Here is a 21301-nt window from a genome sequence, read left to right as displayed (position 1 = left end):
TTTCGCTGGATGGCCAAATCGCCAGCAATTTCTACACTGTTGTGGTGTAGGGATCACCTTTCGAACTTGTAACCGATGTCCTGCTATATAAACTGAGGATGGGAGTTCTCGGCTGTCAAAAGTTAAACGAGCCACATTGCTAGGGTATCGTCTCCGCCCACGGGCAGGAAGAACGTAAGTGTCTACCTTGAGGATTGGGAGATCTTGGAGTTCCAGCTGTTCTAGAATGTCGGTGCCACATGTCTGGAAATTTTGTTGAACTATGGTATGGGGCAGAATAACGGTACCACTACAAGAATTGAGGGAATGATGTTTTTCAAGGGTGACAGGAACAGTATCTATATGGGAAAGACGAGAGAGCTCACGAGCCTGGGTAGCATTCTGTACGGTAATGATGCGCGTACCGCTCTTAAGAGCATGAAAAGAAATATCTTTACCAACATGGCGTAGGAGTGCCTTGCCAATACTATGGTCAGAAAGATAGGCAGTAGAGGAAGTTGGTCGTAAAGTGAAGAATTTAGTCCACTGTTCAGTCTGAAACTGAGCGTGGAAAGGTAGTGAAGGACGTGTCGATCTTTTCTGAGAAGAACGAGAAGGTGAAGGTGGAGAAGTATCATCAGCAGGTAATTGTCGTTGACGTTTAGGCGTGGGACCAGAGTTGGTCCGACGTGGAACGGGTCGGCGATTTGAAAATTGCCGCACCGTAGAGGGAGAGGCCGGAAGCATAGTCAGAGGAGAGCGAAGGTCTGGTAAATCGAAGGAGTCAGTCGAGGCCTCAGTACCTGAAGCAGGTGAGGAAACAGCACCGGCAATAGGTACAGAGGCATGAGGAATGTCTGAAGAGTGGTCCAAAGACGAGGCGGGGTCAGAACGGGGTGCGGTATCAAGAAGGGGCCCGGGGGTACCAGGTTCATGGACTAGGGCTGCCATGGTTAGGTTACTTCTTTCTTTTTGTTTTTAAGAAAAAAAAAGAAAGAAGAAAAGAAAATAAAAACAAAAAAAAGAAAAAAAAAGGGGGGACCGGGGAGGGATAGTTCCTAGGAGGAATGAAAGGGCCAGAAATCTCCCTCCGCGCCCAAGAGGACTCGACACCGCTAGTAGCGCAGATGCAGCATGGAACCCGTGCCATACCCTACCCTTCATGCCAGTAAACCAGCAATCTGGGATAGCAACCTCACATCTGCCGAGCTACCTCGGTGGACAAAAGAGAGGGCGGCCGGATATCCGCCACAAAGCATACCTCCTTCAGCCACCACCCCCGGAATCCGAAAGGTGGCTTCCAGAGATACACCCGTCGCCCAAAAGACACCCAAAGCTACTCCGGGATACCGGAGAGGGATCGGGACATCCCTAGGCAATCCAGATTCCACGGCAAACTACGCCACCGCCAAGAAACCTCAACGGAATGGGATCGACCCCGGTGTCCTTTCCTCTACCTAGGAACTAGCGTGCCTGTGGGAGAAATCCCAAAGGACAAAAAGAGGAAGGGCAAAAGGGAGGAGTGGGGAGGAGGAGGAGGAAAGGAAAAAGGGGAGGATGGGGAGGATGGGATAGGGGAGGGGAGATTGGGGGGTAATTAGGTTCGGTCTGAGGAAGAAGACCGATAGGTCTAATTCCTCAGACCAAGAGCCTCTTCACCACGCCAAGGAGCCCCCCTTGAAGAGGGGTAGACCGGTAAGCCAGTGGAAGTCCTCGATCAAATGACCAAAAGTTCCAGCTGTGGGTCATCATACGACTAAAACCCACATCAGGAAACACTTGTCCTGTTTCCTGACAAACTTTACTAAAGTCACTTTGTCTACTTTCTTGTGTTACCCTAGGTAATATACACATATCCTCTTATGTATAATAATTTATGCAACTGTATTTATGTGTATCTATACTTCAATAAACTTACCTACCAAGCTTCACGATACGGGGATACATATTCCTGCCCCCATACCATGGGCAGGTTGCAGGCTGGGCAGTGCTAAATGCTAATTGAACGTTGCAACACTAGGCTTCTGTGTAGAAGTGTTGGTGCAACATGAGCCCTAAAAACAAGAGGGTTGTAAAGGCTGCATGTTAACTGTGCACCACCAGTCAAGAATACTATAATTATTACCTAAAATAGAGATTAATGTAAACTTTTAGTGTATATACACTGGGAGATACAAATCTCAGTGTACATATACTGAGACATATACAACTGTGTATATCCACACTGACATACATCTGTGGAAAAAGACACTTATGTACAGTTCAGGACATTTATTAAAGGAAACGTTTCGCCACGAGTGGCTTTTTCAGTCCTAATACAGAGAAAACTAAGAATATATATATATATATATATATATATATATATATATATATATATATATATATATATACATATATATACATAATATATATATATATACATAATATATATATATATATACACATAATATATATATATATATACATATATATATATATATATATATATACATAATATATATAAGAACATAAGAACGAAGGAACACTGCAGAAGGCCTACTGGCCCATGCAAGGCAGGTCCAAGTCTCCTACCGGCTTAAGCCAATGCACCCAACCTAGTCAGGTCAGGTCACATTGACTTAAGGGAGGAACACGGCAACCGACCTGGTAGCACAAGCTATCAGGTCTAACTCACACCCACCCACATCTACTCATGTATTTATCCAACCTATTTTTAAAGCTACACAACGTTCTGGCCTCTATAACGGTATTTGGGAGTTTGTTCCACTCATCCACAACTCTATTACCAAACCAGTACTTTCCTATATCCTTCCTGAATCTGAATTTTTCCAACTTAAAACCATTGCTGCGAGTCCTGTCTAGGCTAGATATTTTCAGCACACTATTTACATCCCCTTTATTTATTCCTGTCTTCCATTTATACACCTCAATCATATCCCCCCTAATTCTACGTCTTTCTAGAGAGTGCAGTTTCAGGGCCCTTAGTCTATCCTACAGACCAATAGCACTAACATCCCATATCATAAAAATCTTTGAAAGGGTCCTAAGAAGCAAGATCACCACCCATCTAGAAACCCATCAGTTACACAACCCAGGGCAACATGGGTTTAGAACAGGTCGCTCCTGTCTGTCTCAACTACTGGATCACTACGACAAGGTCCTAAATGCACTAGAAGACAAAAAGAATGCAGATGTAATATATACAGACTTTGCAAAAGCCTTCGACAAGTGTGACCATGGCGTAATAGCGCACAAAATGCGCGCTAAAGGAATAACAGGAAAAGTTGGTCGATGGATCTATAATTTCCTCACTAACAGAACACAGAGAGTAGTCGTCAACAGAGTAAAGTCCGAGGCAGCTACGGTGAAAAGCTCTGTTCCACAAGGCACAGTACTAGCTCCCATCTTGTTCCTCATCCTCATATCCGACATAGACAAGGATGTCAGCCACAGCACCGTGTCTTCCTTTGCAGATGACACCCGAATCTGCATGACAGTGTCTTCCATTGCAGACACTGCAAGGCTCCAGGCGGACATCAACCAAATCTTTCAGTGGGCTGCAGAAAACAATATGAAGTTCAACGATGAGAAATTTCAATTACTCAGATATGGTAAACATGAGGAAATTAAATCTTCATCAGAGTACAAAACAAATTCTGGCCACAAAATAGAGCGAAACACCAACGTCAAAGACCTGGGAGTGATTATGTCGGAGGATCTCACCTTCAAGGACCATAACATTGTATCAATCGCATCTGCTAGAAAAATGACAGGATGGATAATGAGAACCTTCAAAACTAGGGAGGCCAAGCCCATGATGACACTCTTCAGGTCACTTGTTCTATCTAGGCTGGAATATTGCTGCACTCTAACAGCACCTTTCAAGGCAGGTGAAATTGCCGACCTAGAAAATGTACAGAGAACTTTCACGGCGCGCATAACGGAGATAAAACACCTCAATTACTGGGAGCGCTTGAGGTTTCTAAACCTGTATTCCCTGGAACGCAGGAGGGAGAGATACATGATTATATACACCTGGAAAATCCTAGAGGGACTAGTACCGAACTTGCACACGAAAATCACTCACTACGAAAGCAAAAGACTTGGCAGACGATGCACCATCCCCCCAATGAAAAGCAGGGGTGTCACTAGCACGTTAAGAGACCATACAATAAGTGTCAGGGGACCGAGACTGTTCAACTGCCTCCCAGCGCACATAAGGGGGATTACCAACAGACCCCTGGCAGTCTTCAAGCTGGCACTGGACAAGCACCTAAAGGCAGTTCCTGATCAGCCGGGCTGTGGCTCGTACGTTGGTTTGCGTGCAGCCAGCAGCAACAGCCTGGTTGATCAGGCGCTGATCCACCAGGAGGCCTGGTCACAGACCGGGCCGCGGGGGCGTTGACCCCCGAAACTCTCTCCAGGTAAACTCCAGATAGGGAAGGTTTCTGATACATGGGATCAACTTTGTCATCCTCCTTTGTACATTTTCCAGAGAATTTATATCCATTCTGTAATACGGTGACCAAAACTGTGCAGCATAATCTAAATGAGGCCTAACCAAGGATGTATAGAGTTGAAGAACAACCTGAGGACTCCTATTATTTATGCTTCTTGATATGAAGCCAAGGATTCTATTAGCTTTATTGCGAACACTTATGCACTGTTGTCTTGGTTTCAGATTACTGCTAACCAGAACTCCTAAATCTTTTTCGCAATCCGTAATATTAAGATCTACATTATTTAGTTTATATGTGGCATGGTTATTGTCCTGTCCAACATTTAGAACTTTGCATTTGTCTATATTAAACTGCATCTGCCACTTCTCCGACCACTGCATCAGTCTATTCAAATCTTCCTGGAGTGCTCGAATGTCCTCGTCAGAATGAATTCGACGGCCTATTTTGGTGTCATCGGCAAACTTGCCGATGTCGCTCTTTATGCCCTCATCTATGTCGTTTATGTAGATTGTGAACAGCAGGGGGCCCAACACTGACCCATGTGGAACACCGCTCGTGACGCTTCCCCACTCTGATTTCTCCCCATTTATGCAAACTCTCTGCTGCCTATTTGTCAACCATGCCTCTATCCAGGAAAAAATTTCTCCTCCTATTCCATGTGCTTTAATTTTCCTCAATAGTCTCTGATGTGGGACCCTGTCAAAAGCCTTACTGAAGTCCATATACACAATATCATATTCATTACCATGATCTACCTCCTCAAATACCTTAGTGAAAAAAGTTAATAAATTCGTAAGGCAGGAACGCCCCTTTGTAAAACCATGCTGAGATTCGTTGATTAATTTATGCTTTTCAAGGTGGCTACGAACTGCCTCGGCAATTATTGATTCCATAAATTTTCCCACTATGGAGGTTAGGCTTATTGGTCTATAGTTCGAAGCTAAGGACCTGTCACCTGTTTTGAAAATAGGTATCACATTTGCCATTTTCCACTTATCTGGCACCATGCCAGTTTGTAGTGATATGTTGAAAAGATTAGCCAAAGGTGTGCTAAGCTCCTCTTTACATTCCTTTAGAACCCTTGCATACAGTTCATCATATATATATATATATATATATATATATATATATATATATATATATATATATATATATATATATATATATATATATATATATATATTCTTAGTTTTCTCTGTATTAAGACTGAAGAAGCCACTCGTGGCGAAACGTTTCCTTTAATAAATGTCCTGAACTGTACATAAGTGTCTTTTTCCACATCTTGTCGGTATCACCATACCACTTCCTCCTGACATACATCTGTGTATATATGCGCCGAGAGACATTTGAGTATACTATACACTGAGACATATGTCTGTACATATTCTTCGATTTTTTACCTACTTGATGCAACATGTAGAAAACTACAATTATTATTATTATTATTATTATTATTATTATTATTATTATTATTATTATTATTATTATTATTATTATTATTATTATTATTATTATTATATTGACGATAATTAGCGGTGGTAGTAGCAGGAGTTAGCGTTGGTATTGCCAGTAATGTAGCCTTAGTAAGTAAGAAGGTCTATGTAAGGAAAGGTACACATAAGTGGCAACAGAGAGGAGAATGATTTTTTTATTTTATTAGCTAACAAACATGTAGATGTAAATAACTCTATTTACCTTATTCCTAGTATATATCCTTTACGGTATAATAATATCTCCTACATTGTATAATAAGAAGGTATTAAAAGGACCCCAATGAAAATAAGTCACTGACTTTTTTGGGTTATCCTAGGTTCTCTACACATATCAATCAGTCAATCAATATTTATTTCCTTGCAAGATTACATTGAGATTATTAAGTTACAAAAATGAGTTACAGTGCAGAGAAGGCCACTATCATGCTTATGCTGCATATGCTATCATGCATATCTGCTATGTATGATAATCTATGTAACTGTATTTATGTATACCTGGATAAACTTACTTACTAAGTACAAATATCATACATTGTGTAAATTACTTAGGATAACAGCCTGGTTGATCAGGCTCTGATCCACCAGGAGGCCTGGTCACAGACCGGGCCGTGGGGGCGTTGACCCCCGGAACTCTCTCCAGGTAAACTCCAGGTAAACATTCCACTGGGGTTCACGTGTTCCAGTCAGTGATGCAGTCTTTTTCAGGATACATGCAGTTTGCACTTGTCTTCTGTATATTTTTCTGGTCTTCGGATATGTATCCTTGATGTTGGTGAGGGGCTCTTGATTTAAGGAATTGGATCTGTGCTCCAGTTCCCCGAATTAAGCCTCAATGCCTTCCACATCCCCCCCCAGGCGCTGTATAATCCTCCGGGTTTAGCGCTTCCCCCTTTATTATAATAATAATAATTCGGATATGTATTGTATTGGTATAGCCACTGGTTGGCGAAATATCTATAGAATAGAGATACCCAGATATTGCACATGTGTAAAGTAAAAGGACACAAGTGCAAATAACGTGACATTTTACTTTACATATTGTCGGTAATTCTACCAACATTATTACATATTGTACATGTGTCTAATTCACCAGTTTGCTTATAGGTTCTCTCCTACCCATGACTGCCAGAGTTGTTAGTGGAGTCCACACACCTGACTCCACATCCACGTTTATCTGTTTGACCTCTTTTTAGGTCAATGGCAGTTAAGCCCAACAAAGAGAAATATCTGTTGTTGACTTGAAAAGACCCGTTGCTTGGGCAAAACGTTATAGTAAGTTTAAATAAACCCGGGTAGGTAGGTAGAGATACATATCAGTACTATTATCATACATAGTGTAAGTTATCCAGGATAACTCCCAAAAAGTCCGACTAATATTAATGTTAAGTTTGCCCGAAATGCTCTACATATTAAGGGGCTTTTGACTTGTTAACCAAATTATTACACTCCTTTGTACAAACATGTATCATGGTAAAATAAACTTGTTATTGTCATTGATTTATTTCCATTGGGGTCGTGAAGAGGCTATTCAATTTTAGTCAAGATCCTCTGGTAGCCTTGTAAGTTTACGTTTAAGCATTGCGTACGTAACATACTTTTTTTTGAACAATTGTTGTAAGGGCACACGTGTTATTGGCGCATAAAAACTGATGTAGATGTAACTTAAGGTAACTGAATAAAGTAAAACAAAACAATAATAGTTGAAAGCAGTGAGCGTCATGGCTGCCGGGAAGTAACGTTGCTCAAGTCGTCTCTGACAATTTCTTACTTCTCGGCTCTTCCTTGGAAGACTCTGTCACTCTCTCTGTGTTAGGTAGGCTAATAAAGTCGTTTCTTTATATCTTCCATGTTATGCATACGTTGGTACAATTGATTTTGGAACAGTAGGCCTACACCGATGTCTTAAGTTCAGGTGGTCTGGTCCTTGAAGGGTGGTGCCTAGATGCCGGTGAAGGGCTCTTGATCCAGAGAATTGGAGTTAAACTCCCTTTCCCCGTAGATGAAACCTAATTATCTCGTTTCCCAGATGCACGACTCTTACAGGTTTCAAGCTTTCCCATAATCAACTTGGCATTTGTGGTGACGTCTCATATTGTGGGAAAAGAACTGATGTGCTTGCAGTGCAATATTGCACTTGTGGGTTTAGCGCTTAGTTTTGGTTGTATTAATAATATGCTTGCAGTCCCTCAGAGTTGCTAGATGCTCGTGAGGGGTTGTTGATCTATGGAATTGGGCCTGTCTTGTTTCCTTTACTTGAGTCTTGTTGACCCCCCCCTTCTTCAAGTGCTGTTTGACCCCTACCCCTCAAGGGAGGTTCCTTGATGCTGGGGAGGGGCTCTTGATCTAGGGAATTGGATCTGTGCGCCAGTTCCCTAAATTGAGTCTGAATACCTTCCATTCCCCCCTCCCCCACAGGCGCTGTATAATCCCTACAGGTTTAGTGCTCTCCCATGATTATAATAATAATGTTTGACCCCTGTGTGTTTAACCCTTCCCTGTAAAAATAATAATATGCTTGCAAATTTACTTGCTCAACAAAGCTATTTTGTTTTTGTTACTCCTTCCCAATCCAAGGATTTGGAGTTTGCTTCCCCTTTCCTTAGATCAGACATAATTGTTTCCTATTCCCTAGGCACTAAAAATAATGGCTAATGTGCAGTGTAGAGGCATTTTTTCCATTATGTAAATTCCCTAATATTGAGTGAATTGTTTGATGGACACGATTATATTTGAGTCCAATGGGATAAAGGCTGTTTTCTAGTAACAAACCTAACCTAATGAACCACAGTTAATCTAACCTAGAATTTAACTCCTGGTCTAGGTTAGGTTGGTTTGCAAAATTTGCATTACCAAAAAAAAGCTGCTGTCCCATAGGCCCGAAAAATATCTGTATCCATTGAAAAACCAACTTAATATTTGAAAATTTGGTAATAGTTTATAACTGCTTCTTGGCCAATATAATCCTTTAATTATAGTTTAATTTGTAATATATTAAAAAGATTTTGCAGTTGAGATAGTATTTTGGGTCAATACATGTATGTACAGTGGACCCCCGGTTAACGATATTTTTTCACTCCAGAAGTATGTTCAGGTGCCAGTACTGACCGAATTTGTTCCCATAAGGAATATTGTGAAGTAGATTAGTCCATTTCAGACCCCCAAACATACACGTACAAATGCACTTACATAAATACACTTACATAATTGATCGCATTCGGAGGTAATCGTTATGCGGGGGTCCACTGTATATACTTTACACCCAGATGTGTTTTTATTATGTAAATTCTTTAATAGATGCATTGTGCATTGGAGATACAGTGGACCCCCGGTTAACGATTTTAATCCGTGCAAGAGGGGTAATTGTTATGCGAAATAATCGCTATGTGAATGAATTTTCCCCATAAGAAATAATGGAAATCAAATTAATCCGTGCAAGACACCCAAAAGTATGAAAAAAAAAATTTTACCACATGAAATATACATTTTCCCACACACAAAGAGAAGGATACATGCACAATAGTAGAGTAGTACATGCACAGTATATATTGTGCATGTACTAGTCTACTAAATGAAGAATAAATGACACTTACCTTTATTGAAGATGCAGCAATGACTGATGAGACACTGTGTCCTGGGAGTGCCTTTTCCTCCTGAGTACTGTAGGTCCTGTTTGGCATTTTCTTCCAGAACAGGCCTTATCACACTGTGTATGCCACTACGATTCTTAAATCTCTCAAACCAACCTTTGCTGGCTTTAAATTCACCAATATGAGCACTAGTTCCAGGCATTTTTCCCTGTTCACATGGGTGTTAGTCGACTTGTGTGGGTTGCATCCTGGGAGACAAGATTAAGGACCCCAATGGAAATAAGTTAGACAGTCTTCGATGACACTGACTTTTTTGGGTTATCCTGGGTGGCAAATCCTCTGGGGTTAATTGTTTCTTGGTATTCTCAATAAGCCACACCAACAACGGTGCTACAGCAGCAGCAGCAGCAGCTGACAGTGCAGCAGCAGCTGACAGTGCAGCAGCAGCAGCAGCTGACAGTGCAGCAGCAGCAGCAGCTGACAGTGCAGCAGCAGCAGCAGCTGACAGTGCAGCAGCAGCAGCAGCAGCAGCTGTACCACCAATAGTAGCGATGGTTGATTGGGGTTTATTATACAACCTGGCCAGCTCGGAGACATGCACTCCACTTTCATACTTATCAATGATCTTTTTCTTCATCTCTATTGTAATTCTCACCCTTATTGCTGTAGGGTTGGCACTAGAAGCTTTCTTGGGGCCCATGGTCACTTATTTTCCAGAAAAAGCACCAAAAACACTGTAATAATACGAAATATTCCGATTGTATGCTTGGATGTTACCGCGGAGGCTGGCTGGTAAACAATGCCACCGGCGGAACATGTGAGCGTGGCTCAGGCCGCACATTGGACGCGTCTCGGACGAAAATCGGTAAGCGGGTTTTTAAGCGGTATGTGAGGCAAATTTTTTGCAATTAAAGTAAGCGGTATGCGAAATAATCGCTATGTGATGCCATCGTTATGCGGGGGTCCACTGTACTATATCTAAATTTAGTGCCTATGGGAAAAAACATTTTTGTTGATATAACCTAACTTAATGTTAGCCAACTTTTAACAGTTGCTTTGGTGGAGTGAAGACATTTTAAGTAAATTTATTTAGGTACAGGTGCATGTAATTCAATTTAAAGTTGAGAGTGAACATAGATATAATGTAAGGTGATGAGGGTATCACTCGATTTAGATGAAGAAAAATTGGATATTACATTGGAGGGAGGGAGTAGGGAAGAAGTGAATGTTTTCAGATATTTGGGAGTTGACGTATCAGTGGATGGGTTTATGAAGGATGAGGTTAACCATAGAAGTGATGAAAGAAAAAGGGTCAGTGGTGCGTTGAAATATCTGTGGAGACAAAAAACGTTATCCATTTAGGCAAAGAAGGGAATGTACGAGAGTATAATGGTACCAACACTCTTATATGGGTGTGAAGCAAGGGTTGTAAATGCTGCAGTGAGTTGCTGCTGGAGGCAGTGAAGATATCGTGTCCAAGGGCAATGTGTGGTGTAAATATTATGCAAAGAATTCGTCGTATGGAAATTAGGAGGAGGTGTGGAGTTACTAAAAGTATTAGTCAGAGGGCTGAAGAGGCACTGTTGAGGTGGTTTGGTCATTTAGAGAGAATGGAACAAAGTAGAATGACTTGGAGAGTGTATAAATCTGTAGGGGAAGGAAGGCAGGGTAGAGGTTGTCCCCAAAAGGTTGGAGGGAGGGGTTAAAGGAGGTTTTGTGGGTGAGGGGTTTGGACTTCCAGCAAACATGCATGAGCTTGTTTGATAGGAGTGAATGGAAACGAACGGTTTTTGGGAACTGACGACCTGTTGGAATGTGAGCAGGGTAATATTTTGTGAAGGGATTCAGGGAAACCGATTATCTAGACTCAAGTCCTGGAAATGGGAAGTACTGTACAATGCCTGCACTTTAAAGGAGGGGTTTGAGATATTGGCAGTTTGGAGGGACACCTAAACTGTCGTATCTGAGCGCCTCTGCATAGACAGTGATTATGTATGAGTGATTGTGAAAGTGTTGAATGATGATGGTTTTTTCTTTATTTTTGGGTTACCCTGCCTTGGTGGGAAATGGCCAGTGTGTTAAAAAAAAAAGTAAATTATCTAGGATAAACAAATGAAATCAGAGTAACTTATTTCCATTGGGGTTCTTGTTATGTCTTATGATTTAAAGCCTAGCTATAAGTTATAATAAAAATCAGTTATGATTATAACCTTAAAATTTAAAACAGCTAAGTAACTTAACTGTGTGAAGTTCAGTTAAAGTAAAAAGCTGAATGGGAATCTAACTCTTTGCTTCCTTTCCTTGATGTACATATCCACTGCTTAGCTACAGACTTTTCTTTTTCCATTTATCACAAGCCTGTGCACAGTGGCATGTATATTCATTACTTTTCTTACTGTGGTTCCTCTGTCAAGAAAATTGTTCTTATTTCTCCCTTTCTTCATGCCCTCCATATTTGTGACCCTCAGTTCCTTGATTTGAAAATTTCCACTTTGTAATTCATTCTCTTGTCTTGGCTCCCCTTTGAATTTCATGAACTCTGCCTTATCACATGCTAAACAGACTTTATTCTCTCCCAAACTCTCTGCTCCTGTGAAATCCCGTTCTCTGCCATCCCTATATTTCCAGGTTTTCTAATCTCGACAACACTTCCCGTTCCTTAGACGTTAAACTTACTTTTCGTCAAATTAACATCTTTCCTGAAGTATGCCCGGAGAGGGTTTCAGGGGTCAGCACCCCCGCAGCCCAGTCTGAGACCAGTAAAATAGTTTGTACCTCTCCTGTCACTATAGACACCCCTGGTGTCTCCTCTATTTCATGCTCCTCTTGTCCTCTCCAATACTTTGGATAAACTGGTCGCTCTCTTTCTGACAGACTCAAAGAACACAAAAGTGTTATGAATGCTGGCATCAATAATTCACTTTTCTGTCATGTTAGAGATCACATCATCCTATTGACAGTAAAAAGAGATACAATAGGAATAAAGTGACTTGAGATATTTACAGGAGGCCCTCCATATTCGCGAGGGTTAGGGGATCAAGAACCTCGCGAATCTTGAAAATTTGCGAATGTTTGGTGTGCAAATATATTAAAAGGAAATATAATAATAGCATTTACTTAGCCTAATAGTACTGCTTCCTTAACCCTTTCAGGGTCCGTCCCGTAGATCTACGGCTTTACGTTCAGGGTCCAAACCGTAGATCTACGCCATGAGCTCAGCTCACTCTGATAAACTGTGAGTGGTACATTTGGGCCTAGATATGAGAGACTACATCTATGTGGTATGTGTGCACCACATAAAACAGATCCTGCAGCACACTGTGTATAATGAGAGAAAAAAAAATGAAATCATGATTTTTCGATTAAAACAGCAACATTGCAGTGTTTTTTCGTATGTTTTTTATAGTTGTATTTGCGATTTCTTGGTCTCATTTGATAGAATGGAAGACATATTACAGAAATAGAGATGATTTTGATTGGTTTTAGCACTGGAAATGGCTTGAAACTGAGCTCAAAGTAGCAGAAATGTTAAATTTTTGCCGATATTCAAGAGTAAACAAACGACCTCACACATCTAATACACGTCAGCTGGTGGGTCTAATATACATTCACAAATATGGTGATGATATTTATACAATTATTACAGTATTGCATAACAGTAAATCTTCTATTTTTTGGTGTGAATAAAAATTCATTATGTGAATAAAAAATCAAAATGGAATTTATTTGTAAAGCCTCAAAACATAACTAATGAACAGAGGAAATGTTAGTTTAGTGCCAGGAATGCCTACATTGTTCATTCTGGAGCCTATTTTGAAATTGGAATATTTTGAACTTTGTGTTAAATTGGCCAAATTAACAATTTCCGATCACTTTATTTTGTAGTTGAAACAGTTGACTTGGCGATTTCTTGTGCTCAATCGATAGAATAGAAGTAATACTAGTGAAATAGCTAAGAATTTGGTTGATTGGAATAATGTAATTGGCCTAAAATGGGAGTCAAAGTCGGCAAAATCGCCGATTCGTAAATATCGCTGACACATCAAAATTTGCGAGAGCATAATTTCGTCAATTTTCCACCAAATTTCGTACTTTTTGTTTTATTACCTTCACAAAAAGATTCTCTACGATTTCATAAGAAAAAATAACAAATTTTTTTTTTGAAAATTCTTGGACACTGGTGCGTGACTCCAGATTTGGGCCTTGGACCCTGAAAGGGTTAACCTATTGAACCATGAACAATCATTAAACACATGAAAACATCGTAAAATATCGTATATACATGTTGTGGTTTAATAACAAATAATGAACAAACAAAACACTCTCCACTCGTAAGGTTAGGCAGATGAACTCTGATGACTTGTGATGATGATGACAATGATGATGATGATGGTGATGATAGTTAGCCATGCAGTTACTGATGACAGTTGAATGGAGGCAATTACAGTGGACCCCCGCTTAACGATCACCTCCAAATGCGACCAATTATGTAAGTGTATTTATGTAAGTGCGTTTGTACGTGTATGTTTGGGGGTCTGAAATGGACTAATCTACTTCACAATATTCCTTATGGGAACAAATTCGGTCAGTACTGGCACCTGAACATACTTCTGGAATGAAAAAATATCGTTAACCGGGGGTCCACTGTATATGGAGTGTAACTGCACGGCATGATGAGTAGTATGTGGGAGGCTGTGGGAAGTGTTTTCCTGTACAGTGGAACCTCAAAAATCGAACTGCTCCCAACACGACCAATTATGTAAGTGTATTTTTGTAAGTGCTTTTATAAGTGTATTTTTGAGGGTCTGAAATGGACTAATCTAATTTACATTATTCCTGATGGGAATAAATTCATTCGGTAAAGGCACTCGAACAGCCTTCTGGACCGAAGAAAGTTCGATATTTGAGGTTCCACTGTACTTTTTTTCTGCATTTGTTCAGTAAATATGATTTGGTGAGTTTGCATTCGCGAATGTTCGAAGCTCACGAAAATGGAACTCGCAAAAGTGGAAAGCTAGTTGTACATGAGCATTAAATGGAGAGGATCAGCTTACAATAATAGGTACATAAATGTTAGCTGTACTAGAAATCACTCTCCTCATTTTCTGTAGATTCATTCATTAGGCATACAAATAACCTGCCCATAGAGGAGAGGAGATTACGACGACGTTTCGGTTTGACTTGGACCATTTACACAGTCACACTTCTATGTGCGGATTATTTGTGTATCGTTCCAGTCACAGTATTGTGCCTTTTTTTTTGTTATTCATTAGGTATCTTTTAGTTCTCTTCCTGAACTGGTTCATGCCAGGACTGGCTTTAACATGTACAGGCAGTCTGTTCCACTTCTTTATTTCTGTATAATAAAAGGTGCTTGCTTGGGAAGTTTAGTGCTTCTGTGTGATATAAAAAAATTTTCAATAATCAATAAGGTGACATTACAGTATTTGGAGTATTAATCTTGAAGGGTTAGTAATTCCAAATAACCCAAGAACAGTGTAGATTATTTGTATTTATTGGGGTTATTTGATCCTCTTCCTCATATATCCATAGTCTTCTATCAGTCTAGGATTGATCCTGGGTCCTTCGATTGAGCAGCAAAGGTGCTACCACTGCACCACAGTAAGCCTAGATAAGCATCAGATCACATCCCTAAGTAAACACACTGATGGCATAAATGTGGTCCTAGAGTTACTGAATGCAAGTCTATTTTTACAAAACCTAGAAAAATGCTATATTAAAGAAATTTTATAGATAAAACTTACCTGGGTAAATAGCCTTGCACAGCTACAGACCTGTTTAAAAGATTGATAGCATATTCAGCTCATACTGGGTGTCTGTGATTTCAACTCTGGCACAGGTGGAAACGTTGCGCATGTTTCTTTACACCTGTAGCAGGGGCAGATCTACTATGAAGCTAATGAAGCTGAAGCTTCAGGGACCCTAATCCCAAAGGGGCCTCAGAAGTGACTTTAATCCACATTGCTTAAAAATTTTGGGTCTTCTGTATGAGAAGGGGTTATGAAGGGGCCCCCACAGCAGTTTAAGCTTCAGGGGCACCAAAAATGTAGGTTTGCCACTGCCTGCAGCTCCTGGTCACTTGTGTAGGTGGCATCTTGGGGGACAGAATTAAAGAACCCCAATGGAAATAAGAGACAGTCTCCAATGATGCACTGACTTTATTGGGTTATCCTGAGTGGCTAACCCTATGGGTTAAAAATGCAAGCACAATCTTATCTTAACCTGAAATTTGCTACACTGATAAGATGAAACATACAGTATTAACATGTACCAGTGACAAACTTGGGGAATCCTGTACATATTTACACAATGTGTGGTGTGAATATAATGCAGAGAATTCGTAGTTTGGAAGTTAGGAGGAGGTGCGGGATTACCAAAACTGTTGTCCAGAGGGCTGAGGAAGGGTTGTTGAGGTGGTTCGGACATGTAGAGAGAATGGAGCGAAACAGAATGACTTCAAGAGTGTATCAGTCTGTAGTGGAAGGAAGGCGGGGTAGGGGTCGGCCTAGGAAAGGTTGGAGGGAGGGGGTAAAGGAGGTTTTGTGTGCGAGGGGCTTGGACTTCCAGCAGGCATGCGTGAGCGTGTTTGATAGGAGTGAATGGAGACAAATGGTTTTTAATACTTGACGTGCTGTTGGAGTGTGAGCAAAGTAACATTTATGAAGGGATTCAGGGATACCGGCAGGCCGGACTTGAGTCCTGGAGATGGGAAGTACAGTGCCTGCACTCTGAAGGAGGGGTGTTAATGTTGCAGTTTAAAAACTGTAGTGTAAAGCACCCTTCTGGCAAGACAGCGATGGAGTGAATGATGGTGAAAGTTTTTCTTTTTCGGGCCACCCTGCCTTGGTGGGAATCGGCCAGTGTGATAATAAAAATTAAAAAAAAAATTTACACAAGCATAAGCAGGGATCCTCCAAAATGTATAAAATGAATGCCACATAGTTTTGTAATAATTTTAAAATAGCCAATTTTTTTAATTAGCTGACAATGTTTATCAAGACTTGCCTTTGCTCTAATAACGATCGACATTAAACTCTATGTATACAGGGCATCTTCATGATCATTTGTCAGGTAATATTGGATTTTGATATAAATAAATAAATAAATGAATAATTGCTTAATTTCCAAAATACATTTGTGATACAGGGATTGGTTTGTATTTGTTATTTACATCGATAAGCTTTTAGTTATGCAAAGCATTTCAGGCAAATTAAAACTAGAACTTGAAATTACTTGACAGTGAATAGTTAAAAAGTAGATTATTTGAATATGTAATGGTGCAGTCTCACATCTGTAATCCAGCAACCATCAAAATTTGGCATCGAGCAAGGTAAGGGTTGCCACCACAATTTTTTTATGTAGGATACACTGTGGTACAGGAAATAATTGCAAAAACATCAGTATTGATTAAAAGATAACTCCACGATTGCCACTCGAAGACTAAGGATCAAAAGGGTAAAGCAAGATTCAGTATTGTACAGGGGTACTGTGCCCACAACATCAAGCCTATATCAAGCTCTTATGATGAAATGGCAGTGGTGCTTTTTGCCCATTCAGTTGCCTCATCCTCAGCTGGACTGCAGGATGTGAAGAGAAAGGAGGGAGAGATTTTTTTTTTATGTACAGTGGTCCCTCGTTCGTAATTAATCCGTTCCTGGAGCCGTTACTATAAACGAAATTTACGATTTACGAATCAATTTTCCCCATAAGAAATAATGTAAATACAATTAATCCGTTCCTGACACCCAGAAGTATTAAAACAAAAATTTTTTTAACATGAAATATACATGTAGTACATAAACAGTATAATGGGAAATGATGAATGAAACATTAACAGCATAACACTTACCTTTATTGGAGATTCTTCTTAGTGTATGGGAGGCTGGAGGAGGAGAGAGAGTGGATTGTTTATAGTTTGGAAGGGGAATCCCCTTCCATCAACACCTCAGGTACCATTTGCTTTTCTGGGGTTGCTTCTCTTCTCTGTTTCTTAATGCCACTAGGACCAACTTGAGAGTCACTGGAGTCCTGTCTCACAAAATAACTGTGGAGAGAGCTCTGTTTCTGGCATCTCTTTAACACTTCCCTAAAATGGCCCAAGACTTTGTCACTGTACATGTTGCCAACCTGGCTCGCAACAACCTTGTTAGGGTGATGTTTCTCCATAAAGCTTTCCATCTTACCCCACATAGTAAAAATCTCTTTAATTTCTGAAGAAGGCACCTTCTTCCATCTCTCTTCCTCCTCCTCTGCAGCAAGATTCTGAGCTGCGATGTGTTGCTCGTCCTGCTGAAGCTCTTTCAGCTCCTCAGTGGTGAGCTCTTCATTGTGGTCTTCCACCAATTCTTCCACATCCTCCAAACTCACATCCAACCCCATGGAACTCCCCAGTGCCACAATTGATTTTACAACAGACATAGGCTCATTAGGGTCAGTCCCAAATCCTTCAAAATCCCTCTTGTGGACACAATCTGGCCACAATTTTCTCCAGGCAGAGTTCAAAGTCCTGGTGGTCACTCCCTCCCAAGCCATGCCTATAAGGGTTATGCAGTGGAGGATGCTGAAGTGTTCTCTCCAAAATTCCCTTAGGGTCAAGTGAGTGTCTGTGGTCACAGTCAAGCACCTGTGAAACATTGCTTTTGTGTAGAGTTTTTTAAAGTTTGCAATAACCTGCTGGTCCATGGGTTGGAGGAGAGGAGTGGTATTTGGGGGCAAGAACTTTACTGTGATGAACCCAAACTCCTCGAAAATTAGGTCATCCAAGTTTGGAGGATGAGCAGGTGCATTGTCCATTACTAGCACGCACTTGAGATCCAATTTCTTTTCCAGGAGATACTCCTTCACACTAGGGCCAAACACTTCATTGAACCACTCGACGAAAATTTCCCTCGTGACCCATGCCTTACTATTAGATTTCCAAAACACACACAATTTACTCTTCATTACATTGTTTTTCCTGAACGCACTGGGATTTTCAGAATGGTACACTAGTAATGGCTTCACTTTGAAATCCCCACTAGCATTAGTGCAGAACATTAGCGTCAGCCTGACTTTCATAGGCTTATGTCCTGGCATTGCCTTTTCCTCTTGTGTAATGAAGGTCCTCTTTGGCATTTTCTTCCAAAAGAGGCCTGTTTTGTCACAATTGAACACTTGTTCAGGTTTCAGTCCTTCACTGTTTATGTACTCCTGGAATTCATGCACGTATTTTTCAGCCGCCTTGTGGTCCGAACTGGCAGCCTCACCATGCCTTACCACACTGTGTATGCCAGTATGGTTCTTAAATCTCTCAAACCAGCCTTTGCTGGCCTTAAATTCACTCACTTCACCACTATTTGCAGGCAATTTCTTTACCAAATCTTCATGCAACTGCCTAGCCTTTTCACAAATAAACGAAGTTATAAGAGTATCTCCTGCTAATTGTTTCTCATTTATCCACACCAGTAATAACTTCTCAACCTCTTCCAGTACTGGTGATCTCATTTTTGTCAGCATAGTTACTCCCTTTGCAACAACAACATCCTTTATTTCATTTTTCTTGGCTACTATGGAACATAAGGTTGTGTAGGGTTTCTTGTACATCCTGGACAGTTCGGCCACACTTGTACCACTTTCATATTGTTCAGTGATAGTTTTCTTAAATTCAATCGTATTTTTCACCTTCTTTACCACAGGCTTGGCACTAGGAGCTTTCTTTGGAGCCATGGTAGCTTATTTAGTACTTGCAAGCACTAAAATAAATGGAATATTATGAAATATTTCGCTGGAGCATGCAAGGGGACCTTCGCTCACTGGTAAACAATGCCAGACTGGCTGCCGCCCTGGCTCACGCCGTACGTACGAGTCCCGGACGAACTACGACTCGCGAGTCAACCTCTGAAAAGCGAGTCCATGTTTATATGAAAATACCCCTATGATTGGCGAATTTTACGATTGCCGGGAACTATGAAAAGCGGGGGACCACTGTATTTTTATTTAAATTTCTTTATTTCGGATATTATGTATTTGTAAAATAAGCAGTAAGGTTAGGGGTGTTTGCAGTATTTTTGTAGAGTACATGATTATATCTGAGGGAGGGAGAGAGTAAATTTATTCTGCAACTACTGTATGGGTAAAGTTTGTTATACTGTACTATGTAGGGTCTTTTAGGGTCATGTTAAATGCTGCTTTATAGTGTAAAGACTCTTAATTGGTTTGGTGAGAAAAGTATGTTTTATAGTACAGTAGATGTAACTGTAGAGATAATACAGATTTCAGGGAGAGAATGAGCTACAGTACATAACTTGTTAATGGTCAAGATGCTGCACACGTTCAAATAACTGAGCACTTAGCATGTAATACTGCAACTGCTTCCTTATTTCAGTTTTTTTTCTAATTTGCTTTGTTTTAAACAAATAATAATGTGTTAATATGCAGTTCAATATAACACACAAAGTTGTAATCCAACATTACAGGTACATGGCTACTAAATTCTTAAATTTTATTTTATTTGCAAAGTCATTATTTGAGGTTCTTGGACACAAGTTGCCATTATTACTGTAAACAGTATTCAGGATGCTATGCAAGGACATTGAGTCTAGCACTTTGTGTGGAGCTGGAGGCTATTGTTGAATAGTTTTCATTAGACATCAGCAAAGAAAAGCATTTTACAAACATAGACATGGTGCAGCACCATTTTTATTTTTTTTATTTTATGTTTTGTTAAAGTTTAACTGGCTTATCTGTGGGTTATACAGAAAGAAGAGTAAAGTCATTCAGTTGAAGGATGGCATCTATGACATTTAGTCAGAAGACTTTTACTCCTACTCCACCTCAGAAAGGAAGTTTTCCTCTTGACCATGAAGGCGAGTGCAAGAAGTTCATGATCAAGTGAGTAACGTATTATGGATCTTCAAAACTATATTTTGTTTATGCTGTTTTTAAACTGTTATACAGGTATATCAAAATATAGGCCTGTTTGCAGAAAGCCAATGTAATATTTTAAACAAGGTAATTATTTCTGCAACAGACTCATAATTTGAAAGTAATACGATACCATAAATACAGAACAATATTACACAAATTTTGACCAAAAAAATAGATCAGTCATTGGGGTTCTTCAAAGCAGTTACATCATCTTCATTTACATATGGTATTTATTATGCATCCTGCTAGGTTACTCATAATAGTCAGTATTAATTGGTCTCGTGTAGAAAAGTATTATAAATTTTTGGTGATAATGTTTTTCTTTATTCCTGGACTTTTTTGTTTTATCTTATGTAAAAATGTATACTGTATGATGCAACACATAAAGGATAATTATTAATGTTTCAGTACTTATTGTATTTCTCTCTCTACAATACAAACTGTATTATACTGTAAGGTATATGAATTCTAGGACTGTATACTTAAAATTATTTTTCATTCTGCCATTTTTTTTTCTGTTTGTCATTCCAGTATGTACTTTGTCATTGCCTATTATATTGGCTTGGCAAACCATTGTAGTAAGTATTTAATTTTTATCCATCAGTTAGCAAAAGAACCTGGCATTACAGTCCTTGGATAAATATAATACGCCTGTTCTTCCACCCACTCTACCCCCTCCCAAAATCTCCACCCTCTCTCTTTCTTCCCTTTGCTTTTCCTTCTCTGCGTCGCCCTCTTTTTTCCTCCCCTCTCTCTATCCCTCTCACTCCCCCACAATCTGTTCCCCCCTATCTCTCTCTCTCTCTCTCTCTTTTTTTTTTTTTTTTTTTTACACAGGGTTTGACAAGGTTAAGGA

At 40.1% G+C, this 21301-nt stretch overlaps 1 protein-coding gene across 2 annotated transcripts in view; it reads left to right on the top strand.

The window, feature by feature from the left end:
* Window positions 1-7615: 7615 nt before the first annotated feature.
* The window catches only part of Ppcdc (phosphopantothenoylcysteine decarboxylase), a 30345-nt gene continuing 16659 nt past the window's right edge, over window positions 7616-21301 (top strand). Inside the window, exon 1 of one of the 2 annotated variants that reach the window (XM_053782810.2) lies at window positions 7616-7745. The gene's annotated coding sequence lies outside the window, so the exon portion shown is untranslated. Of the gene's footprint in view, window positions 7746-20274; window positions 20410-21301 lie in introns of those variants that run through there. The other variant, XM_053782811.2, reaches the window with a different exon arrangement.

This window comes from Cherax quadricarinatus, chromosome 28 (genome assembly GCF_038502225.1).
Source record: "Cherax quadricarinatus isolate ZL_2023a chromosome 28, ASM3850222v1, whole genome shotgun sequence".
Lineage (NCBI taxonomy): Eukaryota > Metazoa > Arthropoda > Malacostraca > Decapoda > Parastacidae > Cherax > Cherax quadricarinatus.
The sequence above is the reverse complement of the archived record's forward strand: the minus strand, read 5'-3'. Positions and strand labels throughout refer to the sequence as shown.